The following is a 23,893-nucleotide window of genomic DNA, read 5'->3' as shown; positions in this document are numbered from 1 at the left end:
CACTTGTGGGGTATTTATACTGCCCTTGTATTTTAGGGGCCCTAAAGTGTGAGAAGTAGTTTGGAATCCAAATGCGCAAAAATGCCCTGTGAAATCCTAAAAGTACTCATTGGAATTTGGGCCCCTTTGCGCACCTAGGCTGCAAAAAAGTGTCACACATGTGGTATCGCCGTACTCAGGAGAAGTAGGGCAATGTGTTTTGGGGTGTATTTTTGCCCCTCACGAAATACCTTAGGGTGTCTTCTTTCCAAAATGGGGTCACATGTGGGGTATTTATACTGCCCTGGCATTTTTGCGCACCTAGGCTGCAAAAAAGTGTCACACATGTGGTATCGCCGTACTCAGGAGAAGTAGGGCAATGTGTTTTGGGGTGTATTTTTGCCCCTCACGAAATACCTTAGGGTGTCTTCTTTCCAAAATGGGGTCACATGTGGGGTATTTATACTGCCCTGGCATTTTAGAGGCCCTAAAGCGTGAGAAGAAGTCTGGAATATAAATGTCTAAAAAATTTTACGCATTTGGATTCCGTGAGGGGTATGGTGAGTTCATGTGAGATTTTCTTTTTTGTCACAAGTTAGTGGAATATGAGACTTTGCAAGAAAAAAAAAATTAAAAAATTAAAAAATTTACGCTAACTTGTGCCAAAAAAAAAATCTTCTATGAACTCGCCATGCCCCTCAAAAGTGATCTTTATAGCGCCGCAGCGATTTTACGATGTTTTTGCAGTGATCAGAAAAAAAAAATTCTGTCACTGCGGTGGGGCGGACTGAACGCAAGTGTGCGCACAAGATCAGGCCTGATCGGGCGAACACTGCATTTTTTGTAGAGCCTATAGAACATGTCCTATTCTTGTCCGCAATTGCGGACAAGAAAAGGCATTTTCTATATAGTTCTGGCAATGTGCGGATCCTCAAAATGCGGAAAGCACATTGCCGGTGTCCATGTTTTGCGGATCCGCAGTGTCCGTGTTTTGCGGATCCGCAGATCCGCTAAACACATACGGACGTCTGAATGGAGCCTTACAGGGGGGTGATCAATAATAGGGGGGTGATCAGGGAGTCTATATGGGGTGATCAGGGGTTAATAAGGGGTTAATAAGTGGCAGGGGGGGTGTAGTGTAGTGTGGTGATTGGTGCTACTTACAGAGCTGCCTGTGTCCTCTGGTGGTCGATCCAAGCAAAAGGGACCACCAGAGGACCAGGTAGCAGGTATATCAGATGCTGTTAACAAAACAGCATCTGATATACCTTTCAGGGGTTAAAAAAAACGCATCTTCAGCCTGCCAGCGAATGATCGCCGCTGGCAGGCTGTAGATCAGCTCGTTTACCTTCCGATCCTGTGAACGCGCGCTCCTGCGTGTGTGCGTTCACAGGAAATCTCGCGTCTCGCGAGATGACGCGCCGATGCGTCTAGGAGGAACAAACCGACCGCCCGCAGGACGCATCCCTGCCTTAGGCGGTCGGGAGGAGGTTAAGCAATCACATTCAAAATCATGTTAAATAGGAGTCAGCATACACCTGCCATCATTTAAAGTGCCTCTGATTAACCCCAAATAAAGTTCAGCTGCTCTAGTTGGTCTTTCCTGAAATTTTCTTAGTCACATCCCACAGCAAAAGCCATGGTCCACAGAGAGCTTCCAAAGCATCAGAGGGATCTCATTGTGAAAAGGTATCAGTCAGGAGAAAGGTACAAAAGAATTTCCAAGGCATTAGATATACCATGGAACACAGTGAAGACAGTCATCATCAAGTGGAAAAATATGGCACAACAGTGACATTACCAAGAACTGGATGTCCCTCCAAAATTGATGAAAAGACGAGAAGAAAACTGATCTAGGAGGCTATGAAGAGGCCTACAGCAACATTAAAGGAGCTGCAGGAATATCTGGCAAGTATTGGCTGTGTGGTACATGTGACAATAATCTCCCGTATTCTTCATATGTCTGGGATATGGGGTAGAGTGGCAAGACGAAAGCCTTTTCTTACAAAGAAAAACATCCAAGCCAGGCTACATTTTGCAAAAACACATCTGAAGTCTCCCAAAAGCATGTGGGAATAGGTGTTATGGTCTGATAAAACCAAGGTTGAACTTTTTGGCCATAATTCCAAAAGATATGTTTGGCGCAAAACAACACTGCACATCACCAAAAGAACACCATACCCACAGTGAAGCATAGTGGTGGCAGCATCATGCCAAGGGGCTGTTTTTCTTCAGCTGGAACTGGGGCCTTAGTTAAGCTAGAGGGAATCATGAACAGTTCCAAATATCAGTCAATATTGGCACAAAACCTTCAGGCTTCTGCTAGAAAGCTGAACATGAAGAGGAACTTCATTTTTCAGCATGACAACGACCCAAAGCATACATCCAAATCAACAAAGGAATGGCTTCACCAGAAGAGGATTAAAGTTTTGGAATGGCCCAGCCAGAGCCCAGACCTGAATTCGATTGAAAATTTGTGGGGTGATCTGAAGATGGCTGTGCACAGGAGATGCCCTCACAATCTGACAGATTTGGAGTGTTTTTGCGAAGAAAAGTGGGCAAATCTTGCCAAATCAAAATGTGCCATGCTGATAGACTCATACCCCAAAAAACTGAGTGCTGTAATAAAATCAAAAGGTGCTTAAACAAAGTATTAATTTAAGGGTGTGCACACTTATGCAACCATAAAAAAAAAAAAATAATTTCTTCCCTCTACCTAAAAGATTTCAGTTTGTTTTTCAATTGAGTTGTACAGTTTATAGGTCACATTAAAGGTGGAAAAAGTTCTGAAATGATTTATCTTTGTCTAATTTTTTTACATCACAGAAACCTGACATTTTAACAGGGGTGTGTAGACCTTTTATATCCACTGTATGTTGGTTGGAACAGGATGTTCCTTTCTCAGTGGTAGCAAATATTGTTCGCTGTAGGGACCTCTTGTTCAATATTTAAAGGGGTTCTTCTGTTTATTTAAACTGATGATCTATCCACTAGATAGATCAGAAGCATCTGATCGGCGGGGGTCCGACCCCCGGGACCCCCAGCAATCAGTTGTTTGAGAAGGCAAGTGAAGTTGTTCAAGTGAACAGAGCTTAGCCGCGCCCAGCCCAGTTGATACTAGTCATGACGTCACTGGGCCTGCAGTAAACAGTGAGAAGGCCACGGCGCTCCTGGAGTGCCGCTGCCTTCTCAAACAGCTGATCGGCAGGGATTTTGGGGGTCTGACCCCCGCCTATTAGATGCTGATGATCTATCCAGAGGATAGATCATCAGTTTAAACAAACTGCAGAACCCCTTTAAGCATATCAGTGCTAAAAATAAAATCTGGACCGGAATGTGTTTGGCAACATTGTTTCTGTCTCCTCAGATGAAATCCACATCATACATTGTTGCACTTCGATACCTATACTATTAGGTAGCACTCGTGTGGATTTTCTTAAAATATTATTGTGTACACCTTCAATTTTTCATAGGCAGTTCCTACCAGACACGTTTCGGAACAGGACGTTCCTTCCTCAGTGGTAGCAAATACTGTTTGCTATAGTGACCTCTTGTTTGATATTTAAGCATATCAGTGCTAATAATAAAATCTGGACCAGAATGTGTTTGGCAACATTGTTTCTGGCTCCTCAGATGAAATCCACATCATACATAGTTCCGCTTCAATACCTATACTATTATTGTGTCTTTAAATGAAATACATATATCAAGCAAATGATTACATTACTTTTAGATGAAAACCACATCATACACTGTTACGCTTCGATGCCTATATTATTATTATATCTTTGAATGCTATACATATATCAGGTAAATATTTACATCACATATAACAAACTCAATAGAAAAATAAAAATTTAAAAAAAGAAAAATAATAAATTTTGTGTTATCCTAAATTTAACAATATAACAAAACAATAACAAACACAGGTGCACTCTGCAGTCTCACTAAATCCTCAAACTGATTTTAAAATTGAGAGATTAGTCAACATGTCCTACGGTGTAGAACATGTCTAAGCCCGGACACCACGACAAGGTTTCTCAAGTAGCCCGGGACCCTACACTGAGTCGGCCTTATGCTCCTGTAATTTGCCCACTGGCTCCTGGTATCGCCCATACGGCTCAGGTAGGAGAGTGTAGGGTCCCGGGCTACTTGAGAAACCTTGTTGTGGTGTCCGGGCTTAGACATGTTCTACACCGTAGGACATGTTGACTAATCTCTCAATTTTAAAATCAGTTTGAGGATTTAGTGAGACTGCAGAGTGCACCTGTGTTTGTTATTGTTTTGTTATATTGTTATATTAATTATGACATCCGCACTTGTTACCTTGTGTAGGATGTCTATTGTGGTACTTGTGGTTCGCCGCGGGCATCCTCCATTGTATGCATTTTGCTGGGGATTGCCATTAGCAACGGGCCACAAGTGCAGGATTTGCTCCCCTATATATATATGCACAACTGCATGTGGGTTTGAGCACCTCCTGCTAATGCCAACCTGTCTTCTTAGTTTATCCTAAATTTATCAAAACAAGACATGGGAGCAATTAAGGAGTTACAACAAAATCTGGAAACCACGATACGCCCTGCAGACAAGGGAGGGGCGATCCTGATTATAGATACCAATAAATATGAGGGCGAATGTAGAAGACAATTGTCTGATGTGAATTCATATATTCAACTGGAGAAGGACCCAGTGGAACCCTATTATAAAGAACTAGTCTTAATGTGTGAAAAGACAAGGAATAAAGGTATACTCAATAAATCTGAGTTTAATTTTATTTTAGGAACTCCGAAAAAACTACTGGTGTTTTACTGCATCCCCAAGGTTCACAAGGTACCTCTTAAACCCCCAGGTAGGCATAGGATCTTTGACATCTAACTTATCCCAATATTTGGATAGGTTTTTACAACCCTATGTTGGGGCCACTCCATCAAATCTAAAAGATACTACAGTGGTAGTTAACTTATTGGAAAACCTGGCATGTCAGCCCCATTGGATTCTTGCAACATTAGATATTAGTTCATTGTATACATGTATCAATCACGACCAAGAAATAAATGCTATATCCAAGATCTTGACACAGGAAGGGAGATTGAGAGCGGAACAGATACAGATTTATTGGAGGGTATTAGTTTTGTTCTGTCCCATAATTGTTTTTATTTTGATTCAAGATTTTATTTACAGACGATGGGGACTGCCATGGGCACCAGGTGCGCCCCCAGAGGTCGTTGCTCCCAGACTGGGGGCAGACCTGGTGCTCTGCCAAAGATATATAGATGACATTTTAGTTATTTGGCAGGGATCTTATCAAGCATTGATACAATATATAGAGGAGAACAATAGTAATCAGTACAATCTAAAGTTCACCCCCAATATAAGTTCACAGGTGGTTGAGTTTTTGGATTTGAGAATACAGAAGAAAGAGGGAACATTTAATTGTAGTACATTTCAGAAAAAAAAGTTTTATTTTAAGTACAAGTTGTCATCTCCCAAGATGGCTACTTAAAGGGAACCTGTCACCGGGATTTTGTGTATAGAGCTAAGGACATGGGTTGCTAGATGGCCGCTAGCACATCCGCAATATGCAGTCCCCATAGCTCTCTGTGCTTTTATTGTGTAAAAAAAACTATTTGATACATATGCAAATAAACCTTAGATGAGTCCGGTCCCTGAGATGAGTCCAGAGTGAAGGAGCCCAGCACCTCCCTGCATCCTCAGAATCTCCTCCTTGCTCCCTGACGTCAGCTAGAGCCGTAATCTCGCGATGTGCGAGCTAGCGCATGCGCAGTGTTCTCATAGTGTTCCAGTTGAGGAAATAGCTAAAATGACATTGAAAGGGGAAGTTATCATTATGGGAGACTTTAATCTACCTGATGTAAACTGTAAAACCAAAAAAGCTAGTTCTGCCAGGAGTACAGATATTCTAAATTCCCTACTGGGATTATCTCTACAGCAAGTAGTTGAGGAGCCAACCCGGAAGGAGGCCATTTTAGATTTAGTATTCACAAATGGGAATTTGGTATCTGATATTACTGTAGGGGAAAGCTTGGGATCTAGTGATCACCAGTCAGTGTGGTTTACTATAAGTACAGTGACTGAGTCACACCACACAAAAACAAAAGTTTTAGAAAAACAAACTTTTCTAAAATTAGATTAGTGGTATACGAGTCCCTATCAGATTGGAAAAAAACAAACAAACGAGGATGACAGGCAAATTTATAAGATTAGGCAGAGAGAGGCCAAGCAAGTTATAAGAGCTTCTAAAGCACAGGCAGAAGAGAAATTAGCTCAGTCAGTGAAAAAAGGCGATAAGACATTCTTCAGATACATAAATGAAAAAGGGAAACTAAAACAAGGAATTACCAAATTAAAAACAAAAGAAGGAAGGTATATGGAAGAAGATAAAGAACTAGCTGACTGCCTCAATGAATACTTCTGTTCAGTTTTTACAAAGTAAAATGAAGGAAAAGGACCTCAGTTAGGAAGGAAGACTAATAAATCTTTTGATGCATGTGTCTTTACAGAGGAAGAGGTTCTAAGTCAGCTGTCTAAAATGAATACAAATAAGTCACAGGGGCCTGATGGGATACACCCAAAGCTATTAAAAAAGAACTTAGCAGTGAACTAGCAAAACCATTAACAGATTTATTTAACCAATCACTGGTAACAGGAGTCGTCCCAAAAGATTGGAAATTAGCAAATGTTGTGCCCATTCACAAGAAAGGTAGTAGGGAGGAATCAGGCAACTATAGGCCAGTTAGCCTGACATCAATAGTGGGGAAATTAATGGAAACCATACTTAAGGAGAGGATTGTGGAACATCTATAATCCCATGGATTGAAAGATGAAAAACAGCATGGGTTTACTTCAGGGAGATCATGTCAAACTAATCTTATTGATTTTTTTGATTGGGTGACTAAAATAATAGATGGCGGAGGTGCAGTAGACATCGCTTATCTAGACTTTAGTAAGGCTTTTGATACTGTCCCACATAGAAGGCTTATCAATAAATTGCAGTCTTTGTGCTTGGACTCCCATATTGTTGAATGGATTAGGCAGTGGCTGAGGGACAGACAACAGAGGTTTGTAGTCAATGGAGTATATTCAGACCATAGTCTTGTTACAAGTGGGGTACCTCAGGAATCTGTTCTGGGACCTATATTATTTAATATCTTTATCAGCGAAATTGCAGAAGGCCTCGATGGTAAGGTGTGTCTTTTTGCTGATGACACAAAGATTTGTAACAGGGTTGATGTTCCTGGAGGGATACACCAAATGGAAAAGGATTTAGGAAAACTAGACGAATAGTCAAAAATCTGGCAACTAAAATGTAATGTTGATAAGTGCAAGATAATGCTCCTGAGGCGTAAAAACCCAAGAGCAGAATATAAAATCAGTGATACAGTCCTAACCTCAGTATCTGAGGAAAGGGATTTAGGGGGTCATTAATTATTTCAGAAGACTTAAAAGTAGGCAGACAATGTCATAGAGCAGCAGGAAATGCTAGCAGAATGCTTGGGTGTATAGGTAGAGGCATTACCAGTAGAAAGAGGGAGGTGCTCATGCCGCTCTACAGAGCACTAGTGAGACCTCATTTGGAGTATTGTGCTCAGTACTGGAGACCATATCTCCAGAAGGATATTGATACTTTGGAGAGAGTTCAGAGAAGAGCTACTAAACTAGTACATGGATTGCAGGATAAAACTTACCAGGAAAGATTAAAGGACCTTGACATGTATAGCTTGGAAGAAAAGCGAGACAGAGGGGATATGATAGAAACTTTTAAATACATAAAGGGAATCAACAACGTAAAAGAGGAGAGAATATTTAAAAGAAGAAAAACTGCTACACGAGGACATAGTTTTAAATTAGAGGGGCAAAGGTTTAAAAGTAATATCAGGAAGTATTACTTTACTGAGAGAGTAGTGGATGCATGGAATAGCCTTCCTGCAGAAGTAGTAGCTGCAAATACAGTGAAGGAGTTTAAGCATGCATGGGATAGGCTTAAGTCCATCCTTCATATAAGATAGGGCCAGGGGCTATTCATAGTATTCAGTATATTGGACAGACTAGATAAGCCAAATGGTTCTTTTCTGCCGACACATTCTATGTTTCTATGTTTCTTCCCTGTGCTGGCATCAGCCTCAGGGAACGAACTGCGCATGCGCTAGCTCGCGCATCGCGAGCTTACGGCGCTCTAGCTTTCTGACGTAAGGGAGCAAGGAGGAGATTCTGAGGATGCGGGGCGGTCCTGGGCTCCTTCACGCTGGACTCATCTCAGGGACAGGACTCATCTAAGGTTCATTTGCATATGTATCAAATCGTTTTTTTTCAGAGAGCTATGGGGACTGGATATTGCGGATCTGCTAGCGGCCATCTAGCAACCCATGTCCTCAGCTCTATACACAAAATCCCGGTGACAGGTTCCCTTTCATGTCCCAACAGTTCCGACGTCTAAAAAGAAATTGTATGAAACCGGAACAGTTTGAAAAAGAAGTACAGGTAATAAAGTCCCAATTCTTGGAGAAACAGTACCTGTTAGAGATATTAGACAAATCCATATCTAAAGTAAGGGAGATGGACAGGTCATAATTTTTTCAAGAAAAGGTACACATAAGTGAGGATATTGAAGAATCATGTAAAAATAGTTTTACCATTTAATATGGAATATAAAAAGATTGGAGGCCTTATCTGTAAGTATTGGCATCTATTAAGAGAGGATAAAACATTGGGGCCTATAATTCCAAGTCAACCACCAATAGTGTACACTCGAGCACCCAATTTGGGCTACATCTCTGAGCTACTTTCCAGATACATCCCCACACGCACTCTCCGATCCTCACAAGATCTCCTTCTCTCCTCTCCTCTTATCACCTCTTCCCACAATCGCCTCCAGGATTTCTCCCGTGCATCCCCCACACTCTGGAACTCGCTACCCCATCAGACTCTCACCAACAGTGGAATCCTTCAAAAGAAACCTGAAAACCCACCTCTTCAGACTAGCCTACAACCAGTGACCCTGCTGCCTCTATACCGCCATGACCAACTTCACCCACACCTACTGTGTCCTTCTCCTATACCATGTAGATTGTAAGCCCTCACAGGCAGGGCCCTCTCTCCTTCTGTACCGGTTTGTAACTCGTCTTGTTCATGCTTAGTGCAATTGTCTGTATTATGTATGTATACCCCTTTTCATATGTACAGCGCTATGGAATGAATGGCGCTTTTAATAATAAATAATAATAATAATAATAATAATAATATTAATACAGATAACACCAATTGTCAGAAACAACAGAAGCAGAACCACCATATCCTACAGGTGTGGATTATGCCAAAACTGTAAACAAGCAAACTTCAATAGAAACACAATGACAGTAACATCTACTGTCAATAGTTTCAAGTGGGAGATTAAAGAAACCCTTACTTGTAATAGTAAAGCAGTCAACTATCTAATTGAGTGCCCATGCCCAAAGCATGGAGGGGATTTCATCTCTAGGATGTCTAGGCAGTGCCGTTTGAAGGAATTTGGGGGCCCCAAGCAAAATAGACATGGAGGCCCCCCCCCCTCCACGCCCTCCCCACCTTACGCAAGCAAAGCCTACAGGAACCACAGTATAGCCATACAGTTTAAGTTCACCCACACTTTATATAAATAAAAAAGGAGGTTTACAGTGCAAATACTGCTGTTGCATTTAATGTGCATGAAATTTGAACATTTTCAACAAATGTCCTACTTACTCTCCCCCTCCCTGTTTTTTTTTTTTTTTTAACTCCCTACCCTACCTTAGATAAGTTCCTAAGTTAATTCAGTCCTCCGGCTCCTTCCTTGGACCCTGTAGCATGGCCGAGCTCCTCGCTCTCTACCTCCAGTCCTGGCTGTCACTCAGTGCGGCCGGGAACCGCGTGGTACAGGTCAGGAAATTCAGTTTCCTGTTCCCGGACGCGGCCGGACTAAAAGGAAGTGAGCACTCAGTGAACACTTCCTGTCAGTCCGGCCGGGAACAGGAAACTGAATCCCCTGTTCCTGTACCGTGCGGTACCCGGCCAGACTGAGTGACAGCCAGGAGGTAGAGGAGGAGAGCTCGGCCACGCTACAGAGCAGCAGTCAGCAGAGGAGGAACTCGGGAGGTAACCAGGAGTGCTGCAGCCGCCTGAGGCTCTCTATAGAGCGCTCAGGCGGCTGCAGCCTTAAAGGAAGCAAAACAAGCACCGGCTCTGCTTGGGGCCCCGGGCCAGCTCGGGGCCCCAAGCAATTGCTTGTTTTGCCTGTCTGTTAGCGACGGGCCTGTGTCTAGGTGTGAATCAAAGAAGATATCTGAGTTCGGATCCTTGATGCCTTCGGGGTTGAATGCAGAACTGGAACTGGAGATATTTGGGTTCCTATAATCTGAATGGGGGGTCAGTTCACACAGAGTGTCGATGACAAGCTGTTTAACAGCGCACAGACACACTCTATGCGTCTTTCCCCTCACCCCCTATCATCTATTCAGATAATGATTCATATTGTCTTTGATTTATTTATTTGTATTTTATTTTTATTTCCATTTTTTTACTTTGATATTTTTTTTATTGAGTTTGTTATATGTGATGTAATTATTTACCTCATATATGTATAGCATTCAAAGATATAATAATAATATAGGCATCGAAGTGTATGATGTGGTTTTCATCTAAAAGTAATGTAATCATTTGCTTGATATATGTATTTCATTTAAAGACACAATAATAGTATAGGTATTTAAGCGGAACTATGTATGATGTGGATTTCATCTGAGGAGCCAGAAACAATGTTGCCAAACACATTCTGGTCCAGATTTTATTATTAGCACTGATATGCTTAAATATCAAACAAGAGGTCACTAGGAAGGAACGTTCTGTTCCGAAACGTGTCTGGTAGGAACTGCCTATGAAAAATTGAAGGTGTACACAATAATATTTGAAGATAATCCACACGAGTGCTACGGCGTCCCCGCGCTACAACAACGCATGTGTGAGAAAGCTATTCAAGCTGGCATGCAGCAGAGCGGGCGGCAAGATTTGTGAGTAATAACCGCCTGAACCACTACCAACATAAGTAAATATACCAAGTCAATATATTAAGACAATGTATAAAGAAGTCATCTTACTGGGCACAGTACATTAGACAGAGGGACATTCTAAGAACAGCCAGCACTAGAGCGAGATTCTAATAGTACTACAAGTCCCAGTTCAAGCGCGGGAGTGCTAGAACATTAAATATTACTCAGATCTTATGTGGATACAATGTTTTAGGTAAGACTTGTCACAGAAGAATATTATTTATGTTTTTCCGTCCTTATAAGTTAAAGGGTGCTCACTGCCTACTAAGATGGTTAAAAAGAGAAAATAATAAACAAAACTTTATTAAAGATAATGATTAAAATGTGGCTAATCCCTTTCTCAGTACTTAGAGATAGGCAGTTGGGATTCAAAATCGGTGGGGGTCAGTATGTGTTCATCTATCCCCCACAGATAACTGCGGATTGAAAAAACACTGTTTATGGATATTCACAGTGATCCACAGTGACATTCGCCAGTTGAATACCAGTAAGTTAGTAATGACCATAAGCTGTGTAAAACTTTTGTGTATACATAAACACAGTCATGTCACCATAAGATGCCGATACCTAACCAAGTATAGTTGACAGCCTGGTTAATATCTGGTGTCATGTGCAACAAGGGTCCATATCCATAACCCAGAGGATACTGGAATTAGTGATGGAAGAGCATCTGCAGGGATGTTTCGCGAACGCAAACGCGCATTCGCGATCAAATGTTCGGGAACCGTGCGTTCGAGGCGGGCCCCATTCACTTTAATGGCAGACGAACCTGAAAAACTTTCGGGTCATATTTGGAGCCACCAAATACTTACTAGAAGTGCACAAATAGTCCCACAACATGGACAGTGACATACCAGAGGGGGATCAATGGCAAAAATTCCCACAAAAAATATGTATTTTAATCAGGGGCCATTTTTATGCATCTTAAAAGGAAATTCTCAAAAATGTGCCCTGCTGGAGACTAGAATTTTTTTTATTTTAGGCCACGGGAGTACGGGCCCCAAAAATTAGGCATTCACCTGACAGAAAAGGACTTGTGATTATGTGGCTGGAGGTACATTAGGCGGTCACTGGATACAAATTTTACTGTAGGTCACTGGAGTAGAGGCCCCAAACATTAGGCATTCAACTGACAGAAAAGAACTTGTGATTATGTGACTGGAGGTACATTAGGTGGTCACTGGATACAAATTTTACTGTAGGCCACTGGAGTACAGGCTCCAAACATTAGGCATTCACCTGACAGAAAACAATCTGTGAATTGATTATGTGGCTAGAGGTACATTAGGCGGTCACTGGATAAAAATGTTACTGTAGGGCAGTACAGGCCCCAAAAATTAGGCATTCACCTAACAGAAAAGGCCTTTTATGCCGCTGTATATACATAAGACACAGGTGTTGAATTCCTCCGAGATCCATGCCTCATTCATTTTTAGAAATGTGAGGTAGTCGTGAGCTAAGCAAGTGCGCTTATCGGACACGATCCCCCCTGCTGCGCTGAATGTCCTTTCGGACAGGACGCTCGACGTGGGGCAAGCCAAGAGTTCCATGGCAAATTATGCCAGCTCTGGCCACAGGTCAAGCCTGCACACCCAGTAGTCCAGGGGTTCCTCGCTTCTCAGAGCGTCCACATCGGCCGTTAACCCAATGTAGTCGGACACCTGTCGGTCTAGGCGTTCCCTGAGGCTGGATCCGGAGGGCGGCTGTCGATGGGTTGGATGCAAGAATGATCTCATATCCGAAGTGACCAACACATCTTCAAACAGCCCTCTTCTTTTCCCCCCAGCCATGGACAACACCAGGGATCCCCGAAAAGTTTAAAGTCCCCCTCAAAGCCTGCTCTTCTTGCTCCTCCTTCTTCTCCCCTCAGCCATCATCCTCCTGACTCCTCTTCAGACTCCTGCTGACTTGTCTCAGATGGAGTAGTCCCCCCTGGGAATTCATTCAGCATTGCGACTTCCTCATCTTCCAGCTCCTGCTTCTTGACGGCTTGATCAATGACACGACGCAATGCACACTCCAGAAAGAAGGTGTAAGGTACAATGTCACTGAGGGCGCCCTGGCTGCGACTGACCAGTTTGGTGATCTCATCAAATGGCCGCAGAAGTCTGCATGCGTCGCACATGAGCAGCCACTTGCGCGGTGAAAAGAAACCAAGCTCCCCAGAACCTGTCATGCTGCAGAGTTCGTACAGGTAGTTGTTAACGGCACGTTGCTGCTGGAGCAGCCTATCACACATATACAAGTTGGAGTTCCAGCGCGTCAGGCTGTCACAAATCAGACGTCTGACGGGCAGGTGGTGTCGCCGCTGAACGTCAGCCAGGCGAGCCATGGCCGTGTAAGATCTTCTAAAATGGCCAGAGATTTTCCTGGCCTGCCGCAAGACGTCCTGGACCCCGGGGTATTTGGCAACGAATCGCTGCACGACTAAGTTCAGGACGTGTGCCATGCACGGCATGTGTGTCATTTTGCCCTGTTTAAGCGTGCTCAGCAGATTGGCACCGTTGTCGCAGACCACTTTACCAACTGACAAATTGAGCAGGGTTAGCCACTGATCGGCCTGTGACCACAGAGCTGAAAGCAGTGCAGGACCGGTGTGGCTCTTGGCTTCTAGGCACAACAGCCTGACCACAGCATGGCAGCATCTCACCTGGCACGTTGAATAGGTTCTGGTGAGCTTGGGGGGTGCAGCGGAAGAGGCGGTAGCAGTGGAAAAGGAGGAGTCAGTCGAGGAGGAGATGGAGTAGGAGGAGGAGAAGAAGAGGCAGGCCTGCATGCAATCCCTGGCGGTAACACCAAATCCACACGGGTGCCACAGGTTACATGCTTGACGGCCGTCAGAAGGTTCACCCAGTGGGCAGTAAAATTTATGTACCTTCTCTTCCCATGTTTGACAGACCACGTGTCTGTGGTCAGATTTATCTTGGCACCGACACTGCGTGCCAGAGATATATTCACTTGCCACTGAACGTAGCCATATAGCTCTGGGATGCCCTTTTGGGAGAAATATTTCCTTCCAGGGACCTTCCATTGCAGTGTGCCAATGGCTACAAATTTTCTAAAGGCCTCCGAGTCCACCATATGGCAGTAGTTGGATGGCTAGCAGTTCCGACAAGCCAGCAGCCATTGGGCAAGAGGGTTATCCGGCGTCATCAACTTTTTACGCTCGAACATTTGGGCCACGGAAGCCTGCTTTCTGCCAGATGAATGCAACGACTGCACGGTGGAAGGTGGAGTGGAGGACAACTGGGAGGAGAGAGGAGAAGGAGTGGAGTGCCAGGAGTGTGACTTTGTGGGTTCTGACGGCATTGCTCCCACTGGGATCGGTGATGGGAGGCCAGATGCCTTCTTAAGGCGGTCGTCCCTTGGTGAGTGTTAGGCTTACCGCGACTTATGCGTTGACAGCACAGGCTGCAGATGGCAACACATCAGCAGCTGACACGTTAAATAAAGACAACACTGCAGAGCCATGTGCGGGCGTCCTGGGAACGCCAGATGTGACCGTGCATGGCTGATGGCTCGCTCCAGATACATTTGCAGTCTGCTTTTTGCCTCTTGTGCACTGGGAGTTCTGCCTGCTTCTCCTCCCTATCTGCTGCTCCGTCTCTCCCTTTGAACTCCCCTCCTCTTCCTCTCTTGTGGGCACCCACATGACGTCCATCAACACGTCATCATCATCACCTTCACCACCACTGACATTAGAGATCTCGGAGTAGGCAGTGACAGCTGGGACCACCTCCTTGGGCTGATCTGGGTACTGTCGTCAGACCGCTGGACGGCTACCTCCTGGGAATGGATGGGAAAATAATTCCTCTGACTCGAGTGGAGGGGCTATGGTGGTGGTGGTGTCTTTGGGGGTGCACACAGCAGAGAGTGAGGAGGGTGTAGATACAGAGGATGAGGAGGGTGCAGAAGCAGAAAGCTAAGTAAGCCACTCAACTAACTCTGGTGAGCCCTTTGAAGTTATCGCACGAGCCTTTTTCAACTTCCCACTTAGGCTCCGGTCTGGTGCACCTGCCCGACCCTACCATCCCTGCGGAACAGTCTGACTCTTCCTCTGCCTGTCATTTTCTAAATGACCTTCAGCCTAAGTCAGTAGAGAAGAGCAGTATTTGTGGAAGAAGGTAAATCGCAGCCCTCAATCAGTATTTGGTGGAAACAGGTACAGTTGCAAGAAAAAGTATGTGAACCCTTTGGAACAATATGGATTTCTGCACAAATTGGTCATAAAATGTGATCTGATCTTCATCTAAGTCACAACAATAGACAATCACAGTCTGCTTAAACTAATAACACACAAAGAATTAAATGTTACCTTGTTTTTATTGAACACACCATGTAAACATTCACAGTGCAGGTGGAAAAAGTATGTGAACCCTTGGATTTAATAACTGGTTGAACCTCATTTGGCAGCAATAACTTCAACCAAACGTTTCCTGTAGTTGCAGATCAGACGTGCACAACGGTCAGGAGTAATTCTTGACCATTCCTCTTTACAGAACTGTTTCAGTTCAGCAATATTCTTGGGATGTCTGGTGTGAATCGCTTTCTTGAGGTCATGCCACAGCATCTCAATCGGGTTGAGGTCAGGACTCTGACTGGGCCACTCCAGAAGGTGTATTTTCTTCTGTTTAAGCCATTCTGTTGTTGATTTACTTCTATGCTTTGGGTCGTTGTCCTGTTGCAACACCCATCTTCTGTTGAGCTTCAGCTAGTGGACAGATGGCCTTAAGTTCTCCTGCAAAATGTCTTCATAAACTAGGGAATTCATTTTTCCTTCGATGATAGCAATCTGTCCAGGCCCTGACGCAGCAAAGCAGCCCCAAACCATAATGCCCCCACCATCATACTTTACAGTTGGGATGAGGTTTTGATGTTGGTGTGCTGTGCCTCTTTTTCTCCACACATACTGTTGTGTGTTCCTCCCAAACAACTCAACTTTGGTTTCATCTGTCCACAGAATATTTTGCCAGTACTGCTGTGGGACATCCAGGCGCTCTTGTGCAAACTGTAAACGTGCAGCAATGTTTTTTTTGGACAGAAGTGGCTTCCTCTGTGGTATCCTCCCATGAAATCCATTCTTGTTTAGTGTTTTACGTTTCGTAGATTCGCTAACAGGGATGTTAGCATATGCCAGAGACTTTTGTAAGTCTTTGTGGCTGACACTGTAGGATTCTTCTTCACCTCATTGAGCAGTCTGCGCTGTGCTCTTGCAGTTATCTTTACAGGACGGCCACTCCTACGGAGAGTAGCAGCAGTGCTGAACTTTCTCCTTTTATGGAAAATTTGTCTTACCGTGGACTGATGAACAGCAAGGCTTTTGGAGATACTTTTATAACTCTTTCCAGCTTTATGCAAGTCAACAAATCTTAATTGTTGGTCTTCTGAGAGCTCTTTTGTGTGAGGCATCATTCACATCAGGCAATGCTTCTTGTGAAAAGCAAACCCAGAACTGGTGTGTGTGTTTTATAGGGCAGGGCAGCTGTAACAAACACCTCCAATCTCATCTCATTGATTGGACTCCAGTTGGCTGACACCTAACTCCAATTAGCTCTTGCAGATGTCATTAGTCTAGGGGTTCACATACATAAAAACATGGTAACATTTAATTCTTTGTGTGTTATTAGTTTAAGCAGACTGTGATTGTCTATTGTTGTAACTTAGATGAAGATCAGATCACATTTTATGACCAATTTGTGCAGAAATCCATATCATTCCAAAGGGTTTACATACTTTTTCTTGCAACTGTATATCAATCCCCTTAATCAGAATTTTGTGGAAGCAGGTGTATCGCAGGCCTAATATTTGGTGGAAGTAGGTATATCACACCCCTCAATATGTATTTTGTGGAAGCAGGTATATCAAACCCCTTAATCAGTATTTTGTGGAAGCAGGTGTATCGCAGGCCTTAATCAATATTTGGTGGAAGCAGATATATCAATCCCCTTAATCATTATTTTGTAGAAGCAGGTGTATCGCAGGCCTCAATAAATTTGGTGGAAGCAGGTATATAGAACCTCTTAATCAATATTTGGTGGAAGCAGGTATATTTGAGGAAGCTGGGTGGAATATACACCCCTTCCAGGACTTTACCATACACTTTTCTGTTCACCTTACCACATATCCCCCCCCCCTCCCTCTTCTGGATATTTTTTGCCAACAAACAGTGTATCCTGGACAAGGCATCCGCGTTCCTCTGTAATTTCCCCGGCCTATGTTCAACCTTGAAATTAAAATTTTGCAGGGAGAGAAACCACCTGGTCACGCGTTTTTCTCCCTGTTTTGTTTCATCCAAGTTAAAGGAGCGTGATCTGTTACCAACAGAAATTTCCTACCCAGCAGGTAATATTTAAGTGACTCCAGAGCCCATTTAATGGCCAGACATTCTCATTCCACTACAGCATAATTTTTCTCTGCCGGGGTCAACTTCCTACTTAGGTACATCACTGGGTGCTCCTCCCCATTTATCACTTGTGGCAGGACTGCTCCCAATCCTGTCTCAGATGCATTAGTCTGGACCAGAAACTCTTTTCCAAAATCCGGGGAAATGAGCACTGGCTGTTGACAGAGACCGGACTTTAGGATTTGAAAGGCCTTTTCTGCCTCTGGGGTCCACTTCACCATTACTGACTTAGGGCCTTTCGTTAAGTCAGTCAATGGTGCTGCCATCGAGGCAAAATTTAGTACGCACCGACGGTAGTACCCTGTTATGCCAAAGAAGGCCCTGACTTGTTTTTTTGTTAAGGGCCTAGGCCAGTCTTGTATCGCCTCTACTTTATTGATCTGGGGTTTAACCAGCCCTTTACCAATAATGTAGCCCAGATGTTTTGCTTCCTCTAGACCAACTGCACATTTCTCAGGGTTTATGGTAAGGCCACCATCACTAATGGAGTCTATAACGGCCTGTACCTTCCAGAGGTGAAATCTAATCAGATAAAGAAATGACCACGTCATCAAGGTAAGCGGCAGTATATTCACAATGTGGCTTCAAGATTAGGTCCATCAACCTCTGAAATGTAGCAGGGGCTCCATGTAACCCGAACGGCATCACTGTGTACTGGAACAGCCCCTCTGGAGTGGAGAATTCGATCTTTTCTTTTGCATCATCTGATAATAGAATCTGCCAATACCCTTTAGTAAGGTCCAGGGTCATGATATACCTTGCTTTCCCAAGCCTCTCAATTAGTTCATCTACTCTGGGCATGGGGTACGCATCGAATTTTTACACCTTATTTAGCTTCCGGAAATCATTACAAAATCTCTAAGTCCCATTAGGCTTCAGAATTAACACAATAGGGCTTGATCACTCACTGGTAGATTCCTCATTGACCCCTAACTCAAGCATGCACCTGACCTCAGAGGACACCGCTTTTCTGCGTGCTTCTGGTATCCTGTAGGGCTTTAGATTCACCTTACTGTGGGGCTCAGTTCTCACGGAATGTTTTATCAGGTGGGTACGGCCTGGTAGGTCAGAAAACCTTCCTCTATTTTTCTGTAGAAACTCCTTCACTTCTTGTTTCTGGGGTACTGACAGTGCCTCACAAATTTTTACTGGAGGAATTGGTGGTGACACCTCCTTAATCATGGTCTGTGTGGCCACCAATGACTCCTGATCTTTCCATGGCTTGATTAGATTTACGTGGTAAATCTGGAAGGGTCTTCTCCTTCCTGGTTGGTGCACCTTATAGTTCACCTCGCCACTTTGCCAGAAACTTACTTTCTACAGTGGGAACTAGAATCAGGACCCTGTCCCCAGGATTATAGTTCCTTACCTTGGCAGACCTGTTATACACTGCGTGCAGAATTATTAGGCAAATGAGTATTTTGACCACATCATTCTCTTTATGCATGTTGTCTTACTCCAAGCTGTATAGGCTCGAAAGCCTACTACCAATTAAGCATATTAGGTGATGTGCATCTCTTTAATGAGAAGGGGTGTGGTCTAATGACATCAACACCCTATATTAGGTGTGCATAATTATTAGGCAACTTCCTTTCCTTTGGCAAAATGGGTCAAAAGAAGGACTTAACAGGCAATAGAAAAGTCTAAAATAGTGAGATATCTTGCAGAGGGATGCAGCACTCTTAAAATTGCAAAGCTTCTGAAGCGTGATCATCGAACAATCAAGCGTTTCATTCAAAATAGTCAACAGGGTCGCAAGAAGCGTGTGGAAAAACCAAGGCGCAAAATAACTGCCCATGAACTGAGAAAAGTCAAGCGTGCAGCTGCCAAGATGCCACTTGCCACCAGTTTGGCCATATTTCAGAGCTGCAACATCACTGGAGTGCCCAAAAGCACAAGGTGTGCAATACTCAGAGACATGGCCAAGGTAAGAAAGGCTGAAAGACGACCACCACTGAACAAGACACACAAGCTGAAACGTCAAGACTGGGCCAAGAAATATCTCAAGACTGATTTTTCTAAGGTTTTATGGACTGATGAAATGAGAGTGAGTCTTGATGGGCCAGATGGATGGGCCCGTGGCTGGATTGGTAAAGGGCAGAGAGCTCCAGTCCGACTCAGACGCCAGCAAGGTGGAGGTGGAGTACTGGTTTGGGCTGGTATCATCAAAGATGAGCTTGTGGGGCCTTTTCGGGTTGAGGATGGAGTCAAGCTCAACTCCCAGTCCTACTGTCAGTTTCTGAAAGACACCTTCTTCAAGCAGTGGTACAGGAAGAAGTCTGCATCCTTCAAGAAAAACATGATTTTCATGCAGGACAATGCTCCATCACACGCGTCCAAGTACTCCACAGCGTGGCTGGCAAGAAAGGGTATAAAAGAAGAAAATCTAATGACATGGCCTCCTTGTTCACCTGATCTGAACCCCATTGAGAACCTGTGGTCCATCATCAAATGTGAGATTTACAAGGAGGGAAAACAGTACACCTCTCTGAACAGTGTCTGGGAGGCTGTGGTTGCTGCTGCACGCAATGTTGATGGTGAACAGATCAAAACACTGACAGAATCCATGGATGGCAGGCTTTTGAGTGTCCTTGCAAAGAAAGGTGGCTATATTGGTCACTGATTTGTTTTTGTTTTGTTTTTGAATGTCAGAAATGTATATTTGTGAATGTTGAGATGTTATATTGGTTTCACTGGTAAAAATAAATAATTGAAATGGGTATATATTTGTTTTTTGTTAAGTTGCCTAATAATTATGCACAGTAATAGTCACCTGCACACACAGATATCCCCCTAAAATAGCTAAAACTAAAAACAAACTAAAAACTACTTCCAAAAATATTCAGCTTTGATATTAATGAGTTTTTTGGGTTCATTGAGAACATGGTTGTTGTTCAATAATAAAATTAATCCTCAAAAATACAACTTGCCTAATAATTCTGCACTCCCTGTAGATTCTGCTTTGAATCTCCTGAGCTTTTTGCAGATGTTTTTAACAATGGGCATCACGGTCGCTATCCTGTCTTGCATGTCAGCCACATGTTCGATGACGCTCTTATAGGGAGTAGCCTCAGCCTCCTAGGTTTCTTTAGCTACATTGAGTAAACCCCTCGGGTGACGACCATATAGTAACTCAAATGGCGAGAACCCTGTAGAAGCCTGGGGCACCTTCCTAATAGAGAACATAAGGTATGGTAGGAGGCAGTCTAAGTCCCAACCATCCTTTTCTACCACTTTTTTTTAACATCTTTTTCAGGGTCTTGTTAAACCTCTCGACCAACCCATCTGTCTGGGGGTGATACACCGAGGTACGTATCTGGGTGATTTTGAACAACTTGCACAACTCTTTCATGACCTTTGAGATAAAGGGGGTACCCTGGTCCGTGAGAATTTCTTTAGGGATCCCTGTGCGGGAGAACATGAAAAATAATTCCCAGGCAATATTTTTTGATGCCATGTTTCGTAAGGGTACCACTTCCGGGTATTGTGTGGCATAGTCCAACACAACCAAGATATACTGGTGTCCCCTAGCCGACTTAACAATGGGACCCACCAAGTCCATGGCAATTATTTCAAAAGGTACCTCAATGATGGGAAGAGGCACCAAGGGACTCCAGAAATGTGAGGTCGGGGCACTTATCTGGCAGGTGGGGCAGGACTTGCAGTATAATTCCACTTACTTGTACACTCCAGGCCAGAAAAATCTTTGTAGTACCTTCTCCTGTGTTTTGCTAACACCCAAATGTCCCCCAAGTACGTGGTTATGTGCGAGATCTAGTACCATACGTCTATAGGGTTTTGGCACCAGAAGCTGTTCCACAATTTCATTGTTGCATTTGTTAACTCGATGAAGCAGGTTTCCACTCATGGCTAAATGCGGAAATTTCTGGTCAGCTTCTGGTACCTGTGGTACACCATCTATCACAGTAACATTTCCGTGAGCACTCATGAGAGTGGGGTTTCTCAATTGCTCTGTACCAAAGTTACCCCGAGACACATTTTCCCCAGTTGGGGAAGCTTCTTCTTCGCCAGCTAACACCAGCAAAGGAAAAGTGTTTCAGGTACATCACATAACCCCACATTTTCACCAGACATTTTAGTTAACATGACATCTTGTGACATCCCTGCGCACTCCATGGGCTCTGAGGTCAGAGGGCAATAGGCAGCAATGTGTCCCCACTCACGGCACCTCCAGCACTGGGTGCCCCGGGTCTCCTACGTAAGAAGACCTCTCCAGGTCTAAACTGGCCGGGAGACCTTCCATTGCAGTGTGCCAATGGCTACAAATTTTCTAAAGGCCTCCGAGTCCACCATATGGCAGTAGTTGGATGGCTAGCAGTTCCGACAAGCCAGCAGCCATTGGGCAAGAGGGTTATCCGGCGTCATCAACTTTTTACGCTCGAACATTTGGGCCACGGAAGCCTGCTTTCTGCCAGATGAATGCAACGACTGCACGGTGGAAGGTGGAGTGGAGGACAACTGGGAGGAGAGAGGAGAAGGAGTGGAGTGCCAGGAGTGTGACTTTGTGGGTTCTGACGGCATTGCTCCCACTGGGATCGGTGATGGGAGGCCAGATGCCTTCTTAAGGCGGTCGTCCCTTGGTGAGTGTTAGGCTTACCGCGACTTATGCGTTGACAGCACAGGCTGCAGATGGCAACACATCAGCAGCTGACACGTTAAATAAAGACAACACTGCAGAGCCATGTGCGGGCGTCCTGGGAACGCCAGATGTGACCGTGCATGGCTGATGGCTCGCTCCAGATACATTTGCAGTCTGCTTTTTGCCTCTTGTGCACTGGGAGTTCTGCCTGCTTCTCCTCCCTATCTGCTGCTCCGTCTCTCCCTTTGAACTCCCCTCCTCTTCCTCTCTTGTGGGCACCCACATGACGTCCATCAACACGTCATCATCATCACCTTCACCACCACTGACATTAGAGATCTCGGAGTAGGCAGTGACAGCTGGGACCACCTCCTTGGGCTGATCTGGGTACTGTCGTCAGACCGCTGGACGGCTACCTCCTGGGAATGGATGGGAAAATAATTCCTCTGACTCGAGTGGAGGGGCTATGGTGGTGGTGGTGTCTTTGGGGGTGCACACAGCAGAGAGTGAGGAGGGTGTAGATACAGAGGATGAGGAGGGTGCAGAAGCAGAAAGCTAAGTAAGCCACTCAACTAACTCTGGTGAGCCCTTTGAAGTTATCGCACGAGCCTTTTTCAACTTCCCACTTAGGCTCCGGTCTGGTGCACCTGCCCGACCCTACCATCCCTGCGGAACAGTCTGACTCTTCCTCTGCCTGTCATTTTCTAAATGACCTTCAGCCTAAGTCAGTAGAGAAGAGCAGTATTTGTGGAAGAAGGTAAATCGCAGCCCTCAATCAGTATTTGGTGGAAACAGGTACAGTTGCAAGAAAAAGTATGTGAACCCTTTGGAACAATATGGATTTCTGCACAAATTGGTCATAAAATGTGATCTGATCTTCATCTAAGTCACAACAATAGACAATCACAGTCTGCTTAAACTAATAACACACAAAGAATTAAATGTTACCTTGTTTTTATTGAACACACCATGTAAACATTCACAGTGCAGGTGGAAAAAGTATGTGAACCCTTGGATTTAATAACTGGTTGAACCTCATTTGGCAGCAATAACTTCAACCAAACGTTTCCTGTAGTTGCAGATCAGACGTGCACAACGGTCAGGAGTAATTCTTGACCATTCCTCTTTACAGAACTGTTTCAGTTCAGCAATATTCTTGGGATGTCTGGTGTGAATCGCTTTCTTGAGGTCATGCCACAGCATCTCAATCGGGTTGAGGTCAGGACTCTGACTGGGCCACTCCAGAAGGTGTATTTTCTTCTGTTTAAGCCATTCTGTTGTTGATTTACTTCTATGCTTTGGGTCGTTGTCCTGTTGCAACACCCATCTTCTGTTGAGCTTCAGCTAGTGGACAGATGGCCTTAAGTTCTCCTGCAAAATGTCTTCATAAACTAGGGAATTCATTTTTCCTTCGATGATAGCAATCTGTCCAGGCCCTGACGCAGCAAAGCAGCCCCAAACCATAATGCCCCCACCATCATACTTTACAGTTGGGATGAGGTTTTGATGTTGGTGTGCTGTGCCTCTTTTTCTCCACACATACTGTTGTGTGTTCCTCCCAAACAACTCAACTTTGGTTTCATCTGTCCACAGAATATTTTGCCAGTACTGCTGTGGGACATCCAGGCGCTCTTGTGCAAACTGTAAACGTGCAGCAATGTTTTTTTTGGACAGAAGTGGCTTCCTCTGTGGTATCCTCCCATGAAATCCATTCTTGTTTAGTGTTTTACGTTTCGTAGATTCGCTAACAGGGATGTTAGCATATGCCAGAGACTTTTGTAAGTCTTTGTGGCTGACACTGTAGGATTCTTCTTCACCTCATTGAGCAGT

At 44.2% G+C, this 23,893-nt stretch overlaps 1 protein-coding gene across 1 annotated transcript in view; it reads right to left on the bottom strand.

The window, feature by feature from the left end:
* The window catches only part of JPH2 (junctophilin 2), a 133,730-nt gene that overhangs the window by 31,444 nt on the left and 78,393 nt on the right, over nucleotides 1-23,893 (bottom strand). The window lies entirely within an intron of this gene.

The sequence above is a fragment of the Bufo bufo genome, chromosome 6 (assembly GCF_905171765.1).
Source record: "Bufo bufo chromosome 6, aBufBuf1.1, whole genome shotgun sequence".
NCBI classification, from domain to species: domain Eukaryota; kingdom Metazoa; phylum Chordata; class Amphibia; order Anura; family Bufonidae; genus Bufo; species Bufo bufo.
The sequence above is the reverse complement of the archived record's forward strand: the minus strand, read 5'-3'. Positions and strand labels throughout refer to the sequence as shown.